Consider the following 24,335-nt stretch of genomic DNA (forward strand, 5'->3'; position numbering starts at 1 on the left):
CAGCATGTCTCTCCAGCATTCCACCGTTGCCTTTTTATTTTTGATTTCTTTTTTTTGTTAAATTTTACATCATTTTACAACACATACATTGCTGCTACACTGTGGCAAACTTTCAACTAGTAAGGAAGAAGCTTTTACAACTGCATTTCTGAAAAGGCTCCAATTTATTTCTCATAAAGATCCTCGGGATAAAAAGCAGATTAACATTCAGAAGTAAGTTAAATGAAAAATTGAGGCTGCTCAGAGGGAGATATTAAAGGCTGATTGGCACAAAAGGGTACTTTCTGGCAAACTTCTTGAAGCACTAAAAGAAAAGGGTCAAGAGTCATCTGCTTAAGTAATGATCTCCAAGGCAAAAATATTGGCTGGCCCATCCCATAACTACAATGGACTATTATATGTATTTTCTATAGGCTGAATGCATCAATTATACTCATCATGTGGCTTCTTGAACATGCTTAACTTGCTATTTCCTTTTATTCAATATGATAGCACATAATTTAATACAAAGGCATACATGAGAGCATTTTATACCTTCTCTCCTCTGTTTTAAATTTTGAGAATCAGCGGTTTCACTATGAATAATTTAGAGTGAAAAACTTTCAGAACTGAGGGGGGTGGTAGGGCATGTCTGTGTCTGTGAGCGAAGTTCTGTCCACTAACCACACTTAGGCAGGATGGGAAACAGCTTTGCAAATCAATAGAGCATCATAATTCGCCTCCTAACAGGAAATGAGGACTCTGCAATAATGCAGTTTTAATTTTAATGCAATTTAAAAGAAAAAAACACCCAGTACCAGATGCTCATCAGAAAACCATTAAATGTTATTACTATATGCTATTTCCCTTAGGAACTCTCATGGTTAAAAATCAGCAATAAGAAGCAGCCTATACCCTTTTACAGTGAATCTCTCCAGCTGCAGTTCAGTTGAGAGGTCTGACAGGTCACAAGGTTCATCGCAAGTTTGATTATTTCTCAAAAGGTAAGATGAGATGACAATAATGGCTATGTTTTTACAGACCTTCTCACCATAAAGCCACTCATGCTCTCCTTCCCTCAGCCTGATGAAAAGTGGCTCAAACACAGCCTTGTGTCCTCTTTTTTTTTTTCACCGTCCTTTCCTAGGTACATGTGCTGTTTCATTTCTTACCAAGTACTGAGCACTGGCCCATCCACATACAGGTGGCTTCCTGCAGGAAACCAACAGTATGCCTCAGAGGATGGATGGATGGTGTCTCGGCTTGACACCAGTTTAGGGGGAAATGCTCTGGAAGGAATATCACCTCCACAGAAGGCAGGTTTCAGCACTCCCTCCCCCACCGATACAAAAGGAATTTCTTGGATGAAAGTGAAAAAAACTATTTATTTAAGAAGCAGAGTGACCACATGGCACATGGAAAAAATGAATAACTGTTAAAATATAAAAACTCCTCGATGCAGAGAAAGCTGGTGGATTCAGAGTTCTTTTCTGTAGCTGGCTTGGCCCCTCCCGAGGTCCAAGGCCAGGATGTGGTGTCCCCGCAGCCTCCCTGCTGGTCCACAGGATCCAATGATCTGGTTCTCAGATCACAGCTAGGCTGGACAGTTCCAGAAGAACAAGAAGAAGAAGTTACCAGAGGATTTTGGTATGCCGGTATGGGAAAATTTCTTGCCTCAGCTAAGAGGCTGGCTAAAAGCAGGAAGGTGCTCCCTCAGCTCTGCAGCAGGGAGAACGTGGGGGAGTGGGTGGGATTGGGTTTGAATACAAACTGCCCTGAAGAATTCACCTGGCTTCTCTTCCCCCTCTTCTGGACCCAACTTAAAGCTGCAGGACCCATTTCTGGGCATAAAGCAGATGATAGGGGAATACAGTATTATCATAAAATCACCCCAAGACAGATGGATGGATGGATAAATGGATGGATAAATGGATGGATCTCCAAGCAGGGCTCCTGCACCAGCAACTCTGCTTGGTTGACACCACTCTCCTCCTTCCCCATCAGATTACAACAGGAACATTCCCTTCCACACACCACTCTGCTCTCCTGGCATGGAGTCAGTGCTGGAAAACTGGTTGTATCAATTCTCCAAGATTTAATACAGCAATATACTCCTAGACTTTCATTCACTGGCGGTTCAATAGTTTTCTGGGAGAAGGAACCAAGGAGATCATTTTGTCTGCAAAGCTGTTGCAAACTAAAATCGTGGGAAAACTCGCTGCTGGTTTCTTGGAGAATTAAGTCAATGGTTTACCAAAAGCTAGGAACTTGAGAAATACTAAAGCTTGTGTGGAGTTCAGAACATAGTGATCCCAAAAAAGCCTTATACTGACATAAAATTATCAGTGTATTTTTCAGCTCCGCATACTCAAAAAAAAGGCAATATGGATGACAAACACCTCAATTCTGAGTTTGGAGAGATCTTTAATTCACAAATACATATCTTCTCAAGCTTCTATAAGGTTTGGGGGACTAAGACAGCAATCATGCAAAAAAAAAAACCTGACAAAACCCCCCTCACAATTACTTTTCCTCAGCCTTCAAATAAACATGAAACTTATAGACCCAACAGGCAGCGGTAACTTTCCTCCTATAATCCCTGAGAAATGGAAGGGTAGTATACTGCAGGAAAAGGGAATGCTGAAACCACTCAATATTCAGGAAAAAAAAATGGGAGCCAGGATTCTTAGCATAAAAGCACAGATACAAAGACTCTCTTCTTAGGAACTGGCAGCAACACAGTACACCCAGGTGACAAACTGGACAGACAGAATTGGTTTGCAGTGCTGAAGAAGCATCTGACACTGCTTTCTGTGAGGAGGCTGATGTTCAAATAGTACCAGCTTCTTTTTCACAGCAAACATCTTTAAGTAGTCAGGTAAGTAACCCCAACGCTGCAGTGAGAATGCTGAGAATCTTCTAGGAAATTAGGCCGAACAGCTACAGCACCTCTGCACTAAGGAGTAATTGAGCACTTTGATATGATAATTGATTATAGTGCATTGATTAAAGATGACAAGAGAGCATACACTCTCCAGATGACTTTCAAATTACAAAGCCACAAACTTCAAAGCTTATTTGGACTCACACAACAAAATAGATTTTGTTATTTACAATGTAAAAAAAAGGTACCCTCTTAAATGAGGCAAGAATTTTAAAACAGTAAATGGTGAAATGGCACAACCTGAAATAAGGAAGTAATCAATGCTATCAAATGGCTTCAATCTGTCCTGAGGACTCTAATCATATCCAGATGATAGCGTGGGACTGATTGGGTGTCTCTGGCAGCAATTCTTATCAAGGTCTGATTATAACAACGACAATATGAAAAAGAAAAATTGATTGTTAGAGGGTGGTTAAGAAGGCCTGAAGAAAGGTGCAAACAGTTGCTTAGTTTGCTGTAAATCTATCTGGTCTGGTGGATGCAAGTAAAGGCAGCAACTACTGTTGGTCGTTTCCAGCCATGCTGAGATGCTTTTCATAAATTCAGCTAAACACACACTGGAGAATAGTTTTACTTCATGGTAAAAGCAAACCAATTTGCAACCACTTGCAATTTCTACAAACTAGCAAATCATCAGCAAAGCATCTTGACTTGCTTCCTGGGTTTAAAAGCTTTTTCAAGCTCTCCTTAATTGCACATTATTTTAATTGCCATGATTCTACCTCTAGAGCTGTAAGGGAACCGTGCAGTTGTTGCTATTGATTTATATTATTATTCCAGACAGGAGTCAGGACCATGTTTTCCTTGCCATGAAAAACTTTACAAAGATATGGCCCTGCACAGAGAGCTTTATCTAAATCTGCATGACCAGAGGCAACAGGTGGCTACAACAGAGCAACGACAGCAGAAAAATGTTACAGTGCTCAAAGGAAAGCAGCGGGCTCAGTACAAAGTTAAGGCTTCACTCCTATCACTGATGCAGCACTACACTTCTGGGCTGAAACCTGATACCATTGCATGCAGCTCACATCATCCAAAATTTGGAGATCACCCAGCATTTTCCGAAGTTTCTTTAAGGTTAATCAAATTTCCCTAGGCAGACCCTGCTTTTCTCACTTGATTCACATTGTGTCTGAATAAGCAAACCCTGCAACACAGCTTTGATGCAACCAGGTGAAAGCAGGTGTCTAGAGCAAAGCTGGGATTCACCTGTATTGGAAAATCAAAACAAAGCACAAGATACACAAAGTCATTCAATGCAAGTACAACAGGGAACCTGGAGTTATACCATTGCCAAAACTGCACTTTTAATTTTTAATGAAAAGTTACTTTCAGGATGAGCACAGAGGAGACCAGTCACAAACCAAGGAACACTTGCTGCTTAGCGAAGGTGCAAAACAACCAAGTAAGAATTGTGGGCGCAGGTGACTGGATCCAACTCACCAAGCTGTCCTTTGGGAATGCAACCACTGCTCTTTCCTTGGGGGAGAAAGTACAGATATTTTGCAACATGTTTATGCTAACTGTGTGAGCTTCAATTTCTTCATTACGCAGCGTGCTGCTTCTAAGCTAGGTTATAGGTTAAAGGTTTGATTAGGGACAAGAGGTGAGACAAGAAGATTAAAGAAAGTGTTTAGGAAAGGGAAGGAAAGTCCCACTCATCCCACTGATAACAAACATTATCTTGTCTAATGGGAGTATACTACTGCTGGTCTATCATGTCCCCAGCTGGTTACATCTTTATTTCAGAGGTTTGGCCTGTGGAGTGCCATTCCTCTGACAAGGACACAGCAACCTTCACAATGTCCAATGAGTCAGAGGCGTTTGGCAGTGAGGGGAAGCTTGTTCAAGAGTAAAGGAAAAGCTGAAGCTCCTAATCACAAAAGACAATACAATTTTTAAATGCTTCCCACCACACATGTGTGAGAAAAACACCAGAACTTTATTTAAATTCACATTTCTGGCTTGATGGCTACAATGGCTGGAAATTACTTTATAAAATTACATTGTGTAAATGTCATTGAAGAGAAAGACACAGAGTCAGTGGTCACTTCATCAGTATGGGGGCAGTCCCAGCAGCTGAAATAGCAGGCAATGGAACAGCCAAGGGATAACAGAAGCCAACAACATCAGGTAGTATCTCCACTATCTCAGCTATCCACTGGTGGGCAGCAATATGAGTGAATCCATAGTGGAACAACTCTCCCTCTTCAACCACAGAAGGAACATCGCTTGCAATGAGAACCTATTTCTAATTAATCCTTTCTCCTTTCATTCTTGCTTCAGTCATACCTTGTGCAACTCAGACTGAAATACTAAGTCAGGAAAGATCTGCACATCAACAAAATACCTGTGAGGCAAGATGGGCCAGTCTGCCCATCAGTCACTGCCATTCCCCAGTCTCAGGGAAAGCATCGGTCTCTTCCCTGACACGAGTACAAGGATTTACATGTCATGATTATTGGCAGTTTTCAGGCATATTGTAGCAATTAATGCATGAATCGTGGAAAGGTTCCTACTTCACTCACCAAGGCCATAAAAGGCACATTGTAAGGAGGGAATTTGTCCCAGGTGCCTTGGGACAGATTTCTAATCCAGGTTAGTTACACCTGAGTTCCTCCTGTGGCATCACCCAGGCTCATACCCCTCTCTGCCTCCTCATATAAACTGACTGCCAGAGTCCCACTGAAGACGATGCTGCTGTGCATCCTCCACCCTAGGAATCCTATCAGGACTGCAAAGAATCTGCTTGCCTCTCCCACTCCTGCTTTTACAACCCCATCCTGCTGTGGGAGGACCTATGAAGGAATAAATGAATGACCTGCCCACCCCACCCCTGGGGCCCGGCGAACCAGTTCTGTTGCTGGGAGGAGAGGCAGAACTGCCTCCTCCTGTCCCGTGCCTTCCTGTGCTGAAAACCCATTATGGTTATGAGGCTGCAAGTCTGTACTGCTTTGCAGGCTGAAGGGGAATTAACGCAGCTGAATCTGGAAGGACAAAGAAAACAAGTGTTGTACTATGATCGATGGTCATTGATCTGACACTAATTAGTAAAACAAAAAAAAATTTTTTAATATTGGAATTACATATAATCACTTGATTATTCATTCTAACTGGTTTCTTGATGTATTTGACTCCAACTACTAGCAAATATTTCTTACTAAGCACAATGAAAGGTAATCAACTGAATGAAATTGCTACCTCCTTCTACCTTTGTTCAGCTTAGCAATGCACTTTGCATGAGGAGATGCTTTGCATGAGGAGCTTTGCATGAGCTTTGGGATTTAGATCCCTAATGTCATCTCGTCTAATGTAAACATATAAAACCCTCTAATCTTTTCTTTAATAAAGCTTCTTACAGACGTCTCAGAACTCATTGTGTCTTGTGAAAGTGAGTCAGTTTCCTGTGTGAAACAAAATTTTAACAGGTCACAGTCCCCTGTTTTCTGTTCTCTGAAAGTTTCTGATGTTGGTTCCTGTATGAATGAGTCCTTAAAATGTCTTCTTAACCTGGCCTCTGGTGTCCTTTCTCAGGGCTCTTTCTTATCCATTTCCTTTGTACCAGCCCCAACCTTTACAATTCTTCATTGAAATGGACAGTGCTTGGAAATCATATACCTCAGGACAGCGCGCCCTTTCAGGAGGGCAGTGACTATTGTTGCATGTAGTCACTGTCTCAGACAGGTATCAGAACTTGAATGATCTTGGTGTTCCCTTTCTGTCTAAGAGAGCTGGGGAAGAAAAAAACATTTCTCTTTCCCAGCTCTCTTAGCCCCCCATTGCCCCGCTCAAAGCCTCAGAACTTCAAGATGAGAGAATGAGATAGGAAAAGGGGTGAAACCAGAAACAAGGGTGCTCCAATAATTGGACCTGCCCCCATTTTCCACACCCAACTCAGGTAAAAGAGGCTTTGCAAGTTCTGCACCATGTGTCTGCTCCAACTCTCAAGGGCCTGTGGAAGGTTTTGAGCCCCTGCAGGAACAGAAGCTCTTATGTTGGGCATCAACTGATTAGGTAGATTTCATAAATTTCACTGAATATTCTTAGTAGGAAGGGACCCACAAGGATCACTGAGTCCAACTCCTGAATGAATGCTCCATAGAGAGATGACAGTGGTTACAGCACCGCAGCTGTAAGAACCATCTGAAGCAGACAAGGAAAATAGACTAAATTTCTCACAGGGTATAGAGTGGTTGGAAGGGGAAGTTCTGCAAAGTTGTAAACTCTGGAAAAAAAGTGAAAGACAAAAGCGAAAACAAACCTCAAAGATCTTTCCTTTGAGCTGGAGTTGAACCAGCGACCTAAGGATTAATTTTCAGAGACAGCCTACAGTCCTCCACTCTATCAGCTGAGCTATCAAAGGAAGGTAAAGGAGTGCCAAGAATGAGTCAAGACTGATCAACAATAGCCTTAGGCTCTAATGGGCCTCCATATGTATTGCTTTTCACAACAGCAAAACAGTATCCAAAAAAAGGCACAAAGCTAACTCTCCTGTGAAATTGGATTTTGGTTACAAAACTGCCAGTTTTCTTTGCCAAATAGTTCACAGCTCTTGTAAGACTGTTGGTGGTGGTAGCGTTAAGGTTGGAGTTCTTCTCATGACCCATATGAAATCTGTCTACGGCTTGACAAAGAAATTTGCCCACTCTTTGGTGACCTTGCCACATTTCCTAAGTTGAACTAGGAACAGAGGGAGACCTCCCCCACACAATTCTCCACAACAGTTCTCCAGCCAAATCCAATAACAAAACAGCAAACAAAACAGTTAACACCTCCCTGGCAGCTTCCATAGTGTATTAATGTAGAGGAACAGAAGAGAAGGACAGAAAGGAATAAGCACTGTGGTTTCAATTCAAATCTCTCCAACTCCCTCAGTGCAAGTAAGACCCCTTGAGCACAGATGAGGTTGCAATGTCTGGCATTACAACCAGTGGCCTCCCCAGCCCCTGGGCCTGGAAGGCAGAACCCTTTGTGAATCATCTGAGCACTGCAGCTCACAGCTGTGGCAATTGAAAGCAAACTACACTCTTTTTGAATTATAGTGATTCACCAGCATTTGTCTGTCTGAGCAGCAGGGTGGGGCACAAAGCTGTGAGCAGACACCCTGTTTGCCGAAACCACGCCATCCTACTTGTGATGGGAGTGTGTGCAGCAGTGTTACCTCAGTGCCCTACAGCATATCCATCCTTAACCATGCTTACCTCCACCTCCTCGTTGTGACTCAACCCCAAACATGGGGCTGTTGCAGAAAGCATGTAGCCAGCAGGTTGGGGGAAGTGATTATTCCAACATGTTCAGTGCTTATGAGCTTGAATTGAGAATGCTGTGGCCCACCTTGGCTCCTTGGTACAAGGCAGGCATGGACATCATGGAGTGAGTCCAGTGGAGGGGCACCAAGATGGTGAGGGAGTTGGAGCACAGAGTGGAGGAGGGAAGGCAGAGAGGGCTGGGCTTTTCAGCCTGAGGAAGAGATGGATGAAGGGGGATCATCCTGCAGTCTGCAGCTCCCAAATGGGAGCGTATGGGGAAGGCAGGGCCAGGCTCTGCTCAGCACAGTGAAAGGTGACAGGCACAAGCTACCACCAGAGAAATGTTGTTGAAATATAAGGGGAGAAAAATACCACAAAAGTAAAAATTTTCACCATTGTAAAGTTTGTCTGGAAGGTGGAATTTCCAAGCTTGACTGACACAGACCTGATTAATGTGACCTAACTTTAAAGTCTACCCTGTCTGGAGAGAGGTTTTACAGGTTGTACCAGCTGCTCTTCAGAGGTCTTTAGCAAACCAACACAACAGTGACCTCCATGTCAGGAGGGTGACTCCACAGAGCAGATGGACTCACAGCAAAACTATCACCACATACATCTCTGTTTGGAAAATACAGCTCTTTGTCTTAACAGCCAACCTCACACACACATTTTATTTATTTTCATACTAACAGACATCTTAATGCTCCTCCACTGCTAAACCAGCACATATCTCAGAACAAACTCAGTAAGATGTCTCACTGGTTTTGTTCATGGGAATATAGGAAGGTCAGGAATCCTGGGACCTGTGGTGCATCATGACAGTCACTTACCCACCAGCAGCACATCAGCTGATGCTGTAAAGAAAAGCATATGGTGGAGAGCAAGAGAACTGCTGTATGCCTGAAGGGGCAATATCTGCACTCTCTGGGGTCAAATGGCCTAGGTGGAAAGAGGACCCATATGCAAGAATGTGGGGTTAATCTTGTACTGGAGAAAGAATGGCACAGCAGATAACAAGGACCCAAGCTCCTAAATCAGAGCAGATAGCATAGCCCCAGGCATCTAATCTTTTCCAGTTTGCAACCCCCACAGCATTTTCAAGGGGCACTTCAGGCTCCTTTCAAGCCAATTTAAGCCCATTGTCATGAGTCTGCCTTATCTGAGTTAGCTTGCACAGACCCCTTAAAAATAATTCACTACTTCTCACCCACACATTCAAGGACCCCAAAACTGAAAATTAATGCTCTACCCAGTTTAAGTCTTTGGCACTGTCATCTAATCCATAGGTAACAAACACAGACTTCAGGGCTAGTATTGCCATCTCTTTGCTGTCAGAAGTTGTTACTGGTGAAGATAACCCTAAACAATTTGTACTCTCCTGTAAGAAATCAGTAGTGGTTAAAGTCAAGATGAAAATTCAAATGGATCAGATAAAAAGTGGATGCTGTTACTATCTATGCATGAACAATTGGGATGCAGAAACCACAGTGTTGCCTTGACAATAAAAAGCATTGGAGATCTCTTTTTGTGCAACTTGCTAGCAGTGATATATGGGTGATTTGTGAAAGATATTCTTCTAAACTACAAATGTACCCTCCAGGGCAGCTTTTCAAAGTAGATATTCCTAGGAAAAATTAATTATTATTTTCTTGATTTTTTTTTTTTTAACTTGGTAAGCTTTGAATGCTTAACAGAATTAAAATTTGGCATGGAGTTCATGAAAGATCTCTGATTATTTCGGTTCTTTTAACTGATTAAATGAAGATACCAAGCTTTGAGAGCAATGTGACTGGAGCCCTGAGCTATATAAAGGGAACAGCTCACCTGTTTCATGTGGTGTAGAATAAGATGAAAGGAAAGGATGTAGCTTGAAAGCCGGATGGAGAGCAGCCAGAGGTAAAGCTACTAATAGCTGGACTGTATAATTACTCTTGGTAATGCTATGTGTTTTGTTAAGTGCAGATTAGCATATGATGCTCTCCAGTGTTTTGTATACTTACAGGCTGACTTTCTAAGGTGGCCTTAAATGGTTTAAAGGTTTTCGGGTTTGGTTTTCCTTGTTGTTTTGTTGGGGGTTTTTTTCCCCCAGTGAAAAGCTTTTAAAAATCTGGTCAATTCTGAGGGACTTGCAGGAATTGTTTTCTTTTGAGGTGGAAATCCACACATGCTCTGAATATGAGCGTTAGGCTGGACTCGTAATAAATTTGTGAAATCTCCCTGTTCACTTTATTTCTGTCTGGTGTGTGTTACACGCCACTGGTTGACTGCTGTGGGTTCTGCACCACCAGCTGGCGATGATTTCAGGGTATCTCAATTTGGCAGCTTTGTTCGATACTCCTGCAAGAGAGGAGGAGGTTTTCCTAAAGACTACTACTCACAGCAACTTGAATTTAGAGTCTGAAGCATCAGGGAAACCATCATCTCCCTCTGGTCTACCTGTTAAAATTCAAGATAGAAATCTTTTCTGGCCAGGAACTATCTTTGTACTTAAAGGCCGAATAGCAGCTGGCACAACAGACCCCCAGCCCTGTCTGATGCCCCCAGGCTTTGTTGTGATGTAAATAATATGTAGGACTCCTTGAGCCAGCTTCAGAGACAACTCTAATAACGTCAGTGTGAATGAATGCCAAGGGGCAGGAAGGTGGGAATGAAGAAAGAAAAGAATTGGGAGAGTACATGAAGGTTTCATATAGAGGAAGTTCGATTGCATCGCTGGAGCGTGGGCTGCATTTCAGGATACACAGAGTTTATAGGACATTGCTTACAGCTACCAGGTTTTTTTGTGCTCAGAGAATCCATTTACTACTTCTGATGCTGCTCTATTATCAGTAAGAGACATCCAGAGGGAAGTATCCTTTGGGTATGCAATATCTGAGCTGTGTATGCTGAATTTTGCTACATAACAACCTTATAGGTCTGGGGTAGTTTTAATAAAAAGAAAATATTATCTTTACAGGCAAACTGTTTTAATTCCATTTTCTTCCTATGTACGGCCAGTTCCATAAGCAATTAAAGTGCAAAAATTGAAGTCCCAGGGCAGTGCCCAGATATCAGATCCAGATGGCACAACCCAGTAGGGATCATACGAGTGCCTGAGAGCTCACCCCATCAGTAGGCATGGAAAGAAGTACCCTCCATGTAGTTGTCAAACTATTCTTGAACACTTTAAATGTTCAGCCGTGTTAAATCAAGTTACAAAATGCAGTGCGCAGCATTCCTGTCCTCTCTCCCACACGGGGTTCCAAGTCTTGCCCTTCTCCTGGTGAAAGACAAGACTAATAATGTGTGAGCTTTTCTTTGATGATGATCAGCCCGGAAAGTTTTGATATTTGGGTGGCAATTAACCACAGCTGGGACATGACATTACACAGATACAATGTACTAGCTCCTAGCTGCTGCAAAGTGTAAGCCATTGGAGAGCCTGACCCCTACATAGGTTAACGTAGTTTCCATCCAACCACTACCACGGTGCACTGTTTGTTTGTTTGTTTAGGTTTTTCCCTCTGTGTGTCCTTATTGCTTTACAATAGCTGTTGTAAAGTCTGTGGCCTCACTGGAGGCTTCAGTGGCAGCAAAACCCTGTATCACTTGAGGGAGGGCAGTAGGGCAGAGTACAAAAGTGGCACTATTTGGGACACGGGAGAGCCCACCACCTCCTATGACTGCTTCCCTTCAGGTGGCAGTGCTTCCACCCAGCCACCTCCCTTCCCCTGCTCACCAGGCCTCTCAAAGTATAAAAGCCCTAATGAAAATGAAACATGCATGTCATATATAAGGAGGAAAGGCCCAACTGCTGGCAAAAAAAATAGTGTGAAATTACAGTATCAGTGTGAAAGGGAGAGATACGAGCCCTCATTCCCCAGGAGAGAATTTGAAAGTGCATAATTTTCTCCATTCACAAGTGGCATTTAAGGGGCAGCTTTTGGAAGCTAAGAGGAAAACCCAGAAGAAAAAGAGCACTTACAAGTGGAATGACTATTTCTGCCCTAAATATTTGGGACCCTTTTTTAAACCATACACTTGGTTTAGCATAGGGAGATGTGCATGCACAACCCTGATGAACTGGTGTGGTACCTGATATGTTCTTCTACCCACAGCTAATGCTTTATCTAGTCTTTCTGAAGACTCAACATCAAATAATTTAGGGGTTACCAAAAAAAAAAAAAAAAAAAAAAAAGACTAGGATATAACTCTTTGGCTGGTTTTTCTCTTCATGGAAGAATTTAGCAGGATAAAGAGAAGACTTGCTTGTGTCAGGTCTGGCTGTGGTAGGGGATATTTGTCTCTCACACTCACGAGAATATAATTTATTTTTAAAGAGCACTTTAATATTGCATAACAATATTACCACACATCTTGCTTAAGCAAAGAATTTTTCCAATCTATATTCAGTGCCAGAAAGAGTGACTATAAAATGAGTTACTGTACCTTAAATTTCTGACTTGGCTATAGTGACAGGAAGTTAATTAGACAAACTCTGACCATGTCTTCTTGATCCAAATCCGCATTACTTGGACATATAAGAATTACCAGCTGCGTGAGAGCTCATGTTTCTGGAGGGACTTGGACTTAAAGGATGAAATAACAGGTAAAGGAGTGGAGAATGACAGCCACTGTGGGGCCCAAACCAGTGAAGCAGCAGCATTTAAGCTCTTTTCCAGCTAGACTTTAACACCTCACAGTGCAGCCAGAATATGTTAGACGCATGTCTGAGGCATGAATGCTGGCTCAGACCATGTGTAAAACTAAGCTCTAAACACAGTTTGACTTTTCCAGGTTATTCTTAATTTCAGAGAACAGCGAATTGAAGCCAACTGCACACACCGATCCTGATGGAGCAGACCATACATTACACAGCCCATGAGGTTACTGACCTTCTTGACTCTGGCAAACTGCTGGGCCCTAATAGACCTGGACCTACCAGGATTCAGCAGGCCAGACAACAGCAGTATCAAACCTGGGCTTCACCTCAGCCATCAGAAGCAAAACCTTTAGGCAGGCATATGTGTTTTCTGATGCCTCTTTTGTAAACATCAGAGTTCCTGGGAAATTATTTCTGAGAACAAGTGTCATCTTATTAAAAAAAAAATCTGTTCTGTTCCCACTTCCTTATCAGGAGCTGGGCTCCAAATATGCCCAGATATTATATTGTCCTCTTTCCTGGTATTCCCACCTTTACATAGTCAGAGCCAAACATTTCAGATATCACTGAGTATCGAACAAGGAGTAGGGCAGCGTTAATATCAAATTTAGTTTCAGGTCAAAACATCCTTTCTGAAAGGGATGAGCAAACTTCAGAAGGTAAGAACAAACACCCAAAATAACGGCTACATCCCTACAAGCTGCATAATCCTTTCCTTTTCTTAGGTTAATCTTGGATACAGCACTCAGAAAGGAGCTGGGCCAAGGGATCTTATTGCTACTACTTTGTGTGTGTTACTTGTATTGCTACAGGACTCTGGGACTCCAAATGAGGATTAGGGTTCTATTGAACTAGGCACTATAAAAACAAACACCACACAGACAGTTCCCTGCACCTGAGAGCTAATCTTTGGCCATTTCTCTGCAGCATCTGGGGATAGAGTAGGGCATAAGGAAGTGTATTAGGGTATACTGCATGGACTGCAAGTAATCTTATTTCTGTAACCCTTCTCCGTTCTTACCCTACTGCCTCTCTTCTGTTTGTTAACCTATCTTACCATCCCAGTCTAAATTTAATTTGTGAGCTTCTTGGGCAAAACTCTTTGTGTCTTTTCATTTCCTTTTCCATGATTTTGAGCCACAAAAAATAAGACAAATTATTGAAGACATGAAAGAAAACTTTCTTCCCTCCCTAATAAAATTAATGGACATGATCTATTTAAATGTGCATCTCTGAAGTGTTATGATTTTGTACCTCTACAGAGCCTAATGTAAGCCTGTGGACCAATGAGCAAGGCAACCAGTATGGCAATACAAATAAAGAAGTCTGGTCTACATGTATATACACAACAAGTACTTCTCCAGATGATATGCAGACAAAGGAGATATATCTGCAAAATAATGCCTACTGGTTAAATACAAAAAAAGCTGCTGGTATATGGCATTTTGATTGATAAATTGGATTTGCAGGACCCCATAAAGATAAAGCAATGGGACAGAATCAAGGGAATACAATCTCAGCCTCTCCAGGACCTGGAACGAAATACAGACATTCTCCCTTCTCTACAGTCATTCCTCCCAGGCCAGCCTCATGCCTGCAGCATCCTCTTCCCCTGCGTACAGCCACAGCAGCTTCAGTTGTACCAAGGGACTATTTCTTGGGAAAGGAAGGTGCTGGCGCATAGGCAGTTTCTCTTTTCCTCGGGAAGAGAGACTGCCTGGACAGAGGAGGCTGTAAGGCAAGAGTTACAGCAGTACAGTAGGTCCAACAGCTCTGCCACCATCCATCTATCCAGCACCTTAGATAACTTATTCGCGCCCTAGAAGAAGAAAAGAAAGAGGCATTGTTTAAAATTTGTTTAAAAGGCTGTGCTGAAGAACTGCAAACAATACGGTGTGTTTGTGTGTGTTCGTTTACACGGACAGAGTAAGGAGGAGGGTACAGACAGTGTAATGGTGCAATTCACTCCTGCTTCCCCTCCAGGCCAAGCGTATCCACCTGACTGCCATCTCTACATACAGCAACTCTCCCTGCTGGCTTGCAAACCTCAAATTTACTCTGCCCAAGCCGGCAGAGTGTGTGATAGAGTCTCCAAAGAGACAAAGGCTTCCCTCAGATTTCACTCTGCTTCTTCTCGCAAGCAAGCAGCAGAGAAAGGTGGGGTTCGGAGCTTTTGGAGGTGTATCTGCCAGCAGGCCAACACGTGCAGACCTTGTGAGCACGGCCTGCCCCGGCCCAAGCCCCGCATGCTGGCAGAGCAGGGGGTCAGGGGAGCCCCTTCACGGTTCCACAGTCAAGGCTGTGAGCTATTTGGATTAGATGAGGAATTTCAAGTGGAAGCCATCTGAATGTGTGTGTGCGCCCGTGCGAAGCCGAACTATGTTTAAAGAAAACAAATGGCTTCTTACAGTACCTCTGCAAGGTCCTGTTCTAAAAGGGGGCTTAAGTAACTCTCGTTTTTCCTGCCACTGCAAACTTAAATGGGATCATGTGGGGCGGGGGTGGGGGTGGGTCCTGAAAGCAGAGAATCAGGAAAAACCCATGACAGCAGCAGTATGAATAAATTGGCAAGATACGCTGTAAATAGCTCTGATGCTGAACAAAAATAAAACAAAAAAATTCATATTGCAGCCATTTTAAGACTTCTGCTTCCTTCTTCACCCCTGCCAGTAAGCAGGCTTCTTCAACATGTGACAAGAAGAATTCAGAGGGATGCTTGCCAAGTGTTTTCTGACCCAAATCCTAGAGGTATCCTCCATCTGCAGCAACAGACAGCTTGCTGTGGTCTGTCATTACCTTCTGTTTGGTTTTCAACACCAGCTACCCTAGTTAATGAAAGAAGATGCAACCACTGAAGACAACGAACAGACAAACTTTAGTAGCATTTCTGGGAAGCTTAGAGGAAGATTTCTCTAATCTTGAATAGGCCAGAATGCTGGACAGTAATGACTGAGGCATCCATATGTAAGTGCATTGCTAATAGCAAACTCAGATATTAGGAAAACAGGCTACATAAAGCCAGCTGAAGAGGATTTAAGGACAAGAAATGAAAGGCAGAGCTAACCATTCAATTTCTGTCACAACATCACACCTACCCAACTCGGCCTCTATCTGCAGGCAATAAATGTCATACCTTGAAAGAGCCAGGCTGTCAGAAATATTTTTTTCCTGCAGGACTGATAGCCAGCTACACATCCATAAAGTTCTTCTATGTAAATGTTTGCATGTGGCCCTTCACATCTAAGGTTTGTAGCAATGCATGGTATTTAGCAAAATGCCATTCCCCTAAAGGGCAGCATATTTTTATTCTTATAATTTTGCATGGAAATTAAAACGAACATATCTTAACATGGGAAAAGAAAACACTTTTTCCCCCAGCTAGGTACTGCTGCTTCACTGTGCTGCTGCTGGTGGTCTGATATTTTTCTCTGCATATTCAGAAACAATTCAAATGTAACAAACGCCCATTTACCTACCACATAAACACGAGGTACTTAAAATGCTTGTCTTTGATAAGCCATTCTCCCCTTTGAGGATCCATTAGGCCCAACATGAATGAAGCCTAAAAAGCTACTTAAAGCTTTTGGAGAATTCTCTGGATTTCCAGCTTCACATTTCAGTTACTGCAATGTTTGCATTAAGATGCTTGTCTGAGTTCTGCCCTGCAGGATTCAGAAAAAGAAAAATGTTCCTTTTGTACTGAACACAACCGGTAGGTATTCAGCTTTTTTGTGTGTATTATGACAGTACCATCTGGCATTCATCTGCCGGGTACCTCAGGAGAATGTCCCCTTCCTACTTGCCTGTATGATGCTGGCCAAAATGACAGAGTACACCAAAGGTTAACTTCCTGTAATGTGGTCTCTTGGCTTATCTTGAGTAAGACAGTAGTTCCTTTATATTCTTAACTTTGCATTTCACATGTTCTCTGCCTGCCTGGAAAACAGGGTCATAAGAGATTCTTATGGGTCAGACACCTCCTAATGCGAAGCCAGGGGTAATCCTAACAAACTTAGTAACAACAGTCTATAAGGCCAGTTGGCGCTGCACATGCAGAAGGAAATGTGAAATTGAAATGGAAATTTGCCCAGTTAGGTTTGCTCTGTTCCACTGAAAAGCTTTGTACAGTGGAAGCATAAACAAACGACTGCTCTTAGAAGTCATGGTTCACCTGCTGACTCAAACACTCATGTCTGTCAGCCAGCATGAGAGAGGCCAAGGGGACTATGTGTTTGGGTTTCTCTTTTAGTCTCAGCCTAATTTATCTTGTCAGTTCCAAGATCTTCATTCCTTTCTTGAAAGGACTATAAAGGAGGTTTGGCTTAGCTGTGCCCTCCAATTATTTGATTATTTTTAAGCAAACAAACAAGAACTTATGATGGACCAGTTCAGATTGCCTAGTTCAGCTCCTGAGTAATTCTTAAAGCTATTTTCATCCTAGCCCCTTCCTCAAACGGCAGTTCCTTCATCCCTTTGAGGATATATACTTTAATACTCCCAACCTGCTTCTTGCAAACAGCCTTTTCAAGAGAAACAAGCCAGTCTTGAGCAATTAAGACCTATAGATCTCCCTTCACTTCCTTCAAAGCCATTGTGGAGGTGCAGCTGAAACCCATTAAATTCAATTGAGCCCAAATGGCCCATAAGTCATATGGAAACTTCCTCTGGGCCTTTAACAAAGAGCCTTGCTTTAAATTCCAAATTACAAACAAATTCAGTGTGTTCAGCTTTCACATGAAACATAAAAATTAAAGAAAACATACAAAAGAAAAGTTGCATCAAATCACAGGGAGCATTATAAGAAGGCACAAGCAGCTACTCTCGTTCTGAAGTTACATCCTTCAGTTAGAAATATCGTACTAATTCATGGCAATATTTTCTTTAGTCTGGACTGGGAGCATGCTTTATTCAGTGTGTGACAAAGTAAAACTGGTGGAATTCATGACCCTATTCTCTCCTCTGACTTTTCCTAACAATGGCTAAAAATAATATATATTCACATATATACACATAACATGATGTGTATATATGTATAATTATATTTTATCACATATAGCTGCCAGACTAATCTCAGGTTCCTCTATAATAAGTAGATAATAAACATTTATAGACTATATATATTCAACATTAAGTATTGCTTTATTGTGGATCTGGTTTTTTATCAAGTTGACAAATTTATTAATGTGGCTTTATATTAGCACTCTCAATCTAAGATTAGGGATCAATATATGTGCTCCAGGATCATAAGTCAGCTAAACACTGAAAAGATAGAGGCAGATACTGAACTTGAAAATCATACAACAAAATTGTTCCATAATACATCTTTATTCAGACCCCCCCAATGGGACTGGCATCCTCTAAAAGCCTTAAAAGAGCCTCTACTTGAGGGTTAATTTCACCCTAAGGGCTCTGAGAATAACTGGAGACCCAGATCTTTATGACTTTGTATCAATTAATGTTTTTTACATTCCTTTTAACAAGAACTTGATGAAAAATATCCTGCTCTACCTATTCTATTTGGCACCCAAGTTACAAGTCATTAGAAGTATCTGAATCAGTTCCAAAAGTGCTGTGGAGTGGTATTTTCTGAAGGTAATGGGTCTGAGAATGCAGAGCGCACATGTTCCCGAGGCACATGAAATTGAAACGAAAAGCAGCAGTGGCTTTTGCTTTCACGGCTAATCAGGACAGCGCCAAGCACTGCTCCAAAATGTAAGGGCTTGGCGGTCGATTCCCGTACAGATCCAATGCCTTTGCCATGATGGGGCAGCACCTCCCACAGAGGGGGCTCGGAGGGAGCAGGGCACCACTGTCTGATGATGGACTCTGCACCACCGTGGTAGGTGAGCCAGGGTGCTGTGGTACCACCTCACAGTGACTGACACATGGACTTTGCCTCCTCCCCATATCCCTGCGGCAAATCCAATCAGCCGGCTTTGTACAGACCCACTGGCAAGGGCAGTTAAGATTATGACAATTAAACAGTCAGCTCTGTTTCTCCCATCCCTCCTCCTCCTCTCCCTCCTCTAGCCCCTTCTCCCAACCTCCTCATGCCTGTGACAGCCCAGCACCACTTCAACTCTCTGAACTCAGCAAAAGCAAACACTTCAACGCAGCCTCATGCAACAAGCAAGAAGGATGACAGTGCAAGGAAGGTAGGACTGCAGCCAGGAGTAGAGAAAGGAGAAGCAGGACTGAATTGTGGCAACAGGGAGCAATCTGCTTCATGGACCCCCATCTGAAAGGCATCAAGTTTGTTAAATTAGCAAGAGAATAGGATAGCTGAAATGTGTTAGCCTGCATCTAAGAAAAAAGAATAGAAAATAGGTCAGCATAGTATATTTTTATATACATAATGCACTATGTATAGTGCACTATGTATAGTGCATTATATATATTTTATATATGTAGCAGCTTGACTCTCACCCCACTCCTTTCTCAACATTTCCAGAAATTCATTGGTATTTAAATCTCACTCCTGACACACTGATAACAGAAACTACAGAACTTCTAAGACAGATACTGAGGTCTGGGAATATTAAACAGACAACCCATTTCACAACAATTAATTAAGTAACACTTATTGGAAAAGTTTTAGGGGTGGCAGAGAGTGGGAAGGAGAGGAACAGCTGAAAACCTAGAAAGGAAAAACGATGCTGAAAAGCTATACCTGTTTGGAAGAAGTATGTTGTCTGGTTTGTTTTTTCAATTGTCCCGAACTGCAGATTCCACAGGAACACTATAAATCTGAAGAATTGTGGGCAGGACATGTTGAATTTTGAGTAAGAGGGAGAAGGAGAAGAGATTCGTTCACTCTCTGCTGATTCCCCACTGCTAAGCAATGGCAAATTAGGACTGCCTGAGAAATCAAGTGTGCTGAAATCTCTTCTGGTGGATAAAAGTTATCTCAGGACAAATTCATCCCCATAGCTATAATGTGGTTACCCTAAGCTTCACAACCCTGAAAATGGCAAGAATTAAGGTAATAATAAGATCCCCCAAAACCAGAAGCCAGTATTCTAGCCATGTGGAAGGAAATAATCCAGTATAATTCAACTGATGTTTAAGGGAAAAGACAGGAAATCTCAGGGTGGGTCTGCACCATTAAACACAGAAACAACACCAAATGCAGAGATGCCTGTAGAGCCAATGCGTCCCCATCTCAAGCCCAGCTCTGACCCAATTTGTCTTGGGCTGACCCAAATACCAAAAAACACTAGCACCTGTCAGTAACTGCCAGGATACTTTTGTTTACAAGCTAATTCATGAGTGCTTTTCAAAACACAATTTTTTTTTTTTTTCTGAGCAAAACCAATGACTTTTAATTTGAAAGGGGATTTAAAATGGTTGTGATTCACGGGGATTTATGGATGTTTCCCAGGGAGTTTCAAAAGCCTGGACTTTCTTCCCACAGCTCCCAGGAAACGCAGTTAAAAGTCTCCCATAGGTCGTTAGTTCAGCATGTTTGGACTGGCAGTGCGGGACAATCACATGGCAGCCTCCATCTCAAGGAAAAATCACCTGGCAGCCTCCATCCCAACACCTGTGTGGGGCAGAACCCTTACAGATGCTATCCAAGGCTGTGCCCAAAACTATTCCGCAGCATGGCTGGGACCAGCATTAACTTGGACAACAGTTACGTGTCATTTCCATTTCTGCATGTTGCTAATTTATAGAGAAACAGGATAGGACTGGAGGCCAACAGAACAAACTGGGGAAGGGCAGAGGGGATGCTCACTTAGGGAAATGAACATTAGGAAATTTCTTAAGCCAAAAACACGTTGAGGATATCATTATTTTTAACCTAAGAACTATTTTGCATTAATCCTGATTTAGCCACTGAGATTTTCAGCTCCAATTGGTTACAGTAAGTAATGCACCAGAGAGCCTGGGTGAGGCTTTCTCACCCACCCGCCTCACACAGGACTCACTTCCAAGAGCCCTTTAAATGTCAGTCCTTGAGCGATGGGTTTCATACACCAGAGCCAGTTGCCTTGCACAATTTGAAGGGAGACCTTCCGTGTTTTGCTTTCCAGCTTTTCTATTCACCCTGAATTGCCTTCAGTGATAAAGCTAAAAAACCCCACCCTTGCTTGTTAGCCTGACAATATTTAATTCTGACAGCACATTCAGTATGCTTCATGAAATATGCAACCCTGTGACTAATGAGGTATTTGCACGTAAGGACAGTAAATTGCAGGGCAATAAAAGTAAAGGAAAACCATGAACTGATCAGCCAGCTGTTAAAATGATGCAAACTGTGCCTTATTAAATGTGTTGTGCTATATCCAGATGCTAACTAGAACTCAGCCCTGGCTCCCTCAGTAAAGCTTTGCCTTAAAAACCTGTAGGTCTCCCTTTCTGTTATCACACATTAGCTTTCTGCTTTTCAAATACTGATGGAAGTTCACCTCTCTGCTGTCTCCCTCCGTTCCACTCATCACGTAAAGGGAGCACTATTTTGATTTTATGCATGAGATTGAGTCTGCTCCAGTGTTAAGCATCCTATCAGCATATGACCAACTAGCAAAGCTGACATTTTTGCCATGATTATCCACGAAAAGTGTTTCCTACCTCTGATTTACAAGAGCCCTATTCATGAGAAATGATTAATAGCTCACTAGTGCTGCCAAAAAGCACATAAATCTAGACATCCTCTATGCTCCTGACATGCCACTCATCTTGTAGATATGTTCAGATCTCTCTCTTCCTCTCTCCCGCTTATCTATGTCTGATCCCCAATGGGCACACGCTCATGCTGATTAGGCAATACAGTTGCTGACTGGGACAATTTTAGGCTTATATTACTGATGGCACCCAATTAGAGGCTGCAGAAAGTAGTGTCCTTCCTGGCTTGTACTAGACAAGCATGATTAAGTGTTAAATGCCTTCTAAATTAACAGGCAGTATCACCCATGTGTCTGTTACAACTTATCAGGGTAAGAAACCAGCTCCATTGCCAAGATTTCTCTGTTAGCAGTTAAGTCTCCCAGGCTGTAGAGTAATAGAGCCGAGAAGAGGGCAAGCTGCACACAAGCATACACCTGACTCAGCTGATGCTTAACTTATTCAACAAGGTTTCACACCCTTGGCATTAAACACGCCTGTAAGTGCCCCACTCAGATGTGATAGATTTAAACAAGCACTGTCTGAACCAGGGCCCATGGTATCATTCTCCATCCCCTCACCACCCCCCCACAGCCCCCCTCCCCAGCCTAATAATAGCTATTTCACAGTTCTTGAGCATCCTTGTTCTGAAGATCCTAGAGTGTTCTGCAATTACTAAAAAACAGATCATACCACGCCTACCCATTTTATTCCATCATTTCAATGGGGCTGCTAGCACAGCAATACACACACACACGAAAAGTCGTTTATTGCGCCCAGTGTGTGAAGAGACTATTCAAGGCTGCAGTGCTTTCCCTACATGTATCCTCTATGACACAAGCCTTTAATTGTTCAATCATGTTCTACTTTACAAATAATACAGGGTACAACATGCCTTTTCCTCACTGACTTTGGCGCAGACAGGTTACAGCTTGCCACTGGGTATTATTTCCGTATTCACAATGTTCACCATCATTGCAATCCAGTGCAATCCAGTGCAATTTAATTTAAGATACTAGCATCATACCTCAGAATCATGCACAGCTCCCACTGACATCTCTGGAAAACCCAGCTATTTTCCCAGCTGTAATAGTACTACTACTACTACTACTACTACTAATAATAATAATAATATCAAGAAAATAATTATAAAAGAGCACTTTTTTCTAGGTGTGCTTTAATAAGATTATTGGCACCCATGTTCTGCTGAGTTTTTTCCTTCTTAACTTCCTCATGAGTAATTACTGGTCCAAGCTTACAAGCAGGTGCCATCTTTTGAGTGCACCCACCCTGAATTTTGCTGGATCACACATTTTCAGCAGATCTTGTTTGCAGTCATTGGGCTTCAGTACTGCACAAACTACTTCTCACGTTTTCTCTGGAAAGAATTGCAGCAATGCAAAGGGAAGTCTTGTCTAGTTAGGGAGTCTTTGCAAGTGTAAAGGCTGCTCCATTCTCCATATACCTGATCTACAAGCTATCTGGTCCTTTTCCTAAGTAACAAATGCACTTTCATCAAAGCTTCTCAACTGCTTTTTTCAAGAGCGAAGAGAGGCCTCTGTAATTTTCGTTCCTGTGCCAAGGATAATGAAGTTATTCTTGTTGCTTCTCTGGCCATTGCATCTCAAACCTTTCAGAAGCAGGATATTTTGTCACTCAAAATGGTTTGCCACAACGTGGTGTCAGACCTGTATCATGCCAGGCTCTTTGTGCAGCTCTAGCCGTGGGCTACATCCCTGAGAAGGAAGTAGCTGATGACATGAACAGGTGTTCATTGCAGCTGTATTTGTGCAGTGCTGTTTGCAAAGTATATAACCACACAAAGTAAACAAAAACCAAACAACAACAGCCATTTTTGTTGCTCAGCATGCCCAAGCCTCCCTGGCCAGTGAGACATAAGAGCCAAAGTGCCTTGACTCCTCCCCCTTTGCTCCTAAGCCATGCTCACAGCTTCTTACCTGACATTTCTTCTGCTGCATTTGGAGCAGGTCTCTCAGACTGAGTAGATGAATTCAGCTCAGCTTTTGCTGTGCTTGATTATTGCCTTCCTACAAGCAGCTAAAAACATGTTTAAATATTCCTATCATTTAGCCCGAAGGAAAACTGTTTAGCACATTTAACATCGTTACCCAGAACCCAGACTTTCTATAGATGTAAGAATCATCTGATGGCAGCAACCAACACTTTCCTGTATAAAAAATAATCTTCTAAAAGAACAGCTACATGCAAAGTAAATAGAGAATGCTTCTATACAACAACATGACTTGCTGCCCCAAGTGCAAAAGGAGATGTTTAAAACAGTCAGTTACAAATAGTGAAGGGCATTTTTCACTCTCATTTCTGTAATGTGTGCAAAGCACAGCAGTAAGGACAAGGTGTTACTGTTATCATCTTCCAAATGGCACAATCAAGGCAAATGGAAACTGTGATAAAACCCCACCTACTGGGTATATACCCACCTCTCAGCTTTCCAGATAGCACAAAACCTTTGTTCTTTACAACTGTGCTCAAGAACTTAGAATTGAATAGAACATACACAAACAGACTCACCTCAAAAGCTTTCCATGGGGTTTTTTTACCTGTCCAAATCTTTCCTTGGCCATTTCACTGGGAGAACAACACACCAGCTTCTCTAAGGTAACGCCCCTTGGTAATGCACGTAGGAAAGTGGGTTTGGGGTTTGCTGCACTATCTAATTAGAGATCTCCTGACAGCTCATCTTCACTAAGTTTCATAATTATGTGAGTGAGCGTCAGCGATCCTCACTCAGCAGTTCCATGGGAGCTTTCTCAGTAGACACCGTTTATCCTATTTCTTTTACTGTCATTCTTATTTCACCATTTGCAGTACTCAGAATAGGTTTCAGATACCCTTTTTCCACAAAAGATGTTGCTTGTTCCTTGGAGACTCATAC

The 24,335-nt window shown here is 42.4% G+C and overlaps 1 long non-coding RNA gene and 1 other non-coding gene across 2 annotated transcripts; both read right to left on the reverse strand.

Annotated features, from left to right (window-relative positions):
* Window positions 1-7,196: 7,196 nt before the first annotated feature.
* TRNAY-GUA lies at window positions 7,197-7,286 on the reverse strand. The gene is given in 2 exon segments: window positions 7,197-7,232; window positions 7,250-7,286. It is a non-coding gene; the product is annotated as a tRNA-Tyr (tRNA).
* Window positions 7,287-16,622: 9,336 nt separating this feature from the next.
* On the reverse strand, window positions 16,623-24,109 carry LOC109145070. The gene is made up of 4 exons (XR_002046245.1): window positions 23,972-24,109; window positions 23,380-23,479; window positions 19,485-19,561; window positions 16,623-16,750 (listed from the first exon to the last, which is right to left on the reverse strand). It is a non-coding gene; the product is annotated as an uncharacterized LOC109145070 (long non-coding RNA).
* Between the last annotated feature and the right edge of the window lie 226 nt (window positions 24,110-24,335).

The sequence above is a fragment of the Corvus cornix genome, chromosome 2 (genome assembly GCF_000738735.6).
Source record: "Corvus cornix cornix isolate S_Up_H32 chromosome 2, ASM73873v5, whole genome shotgun sequence".
NCBI classification, from domain to species: domain Eukaryota; kingdom Metazoa; phylum Chordata; class Aves; order Passeriformes; family Corvidae; genus Corvus; species Corvus cornix.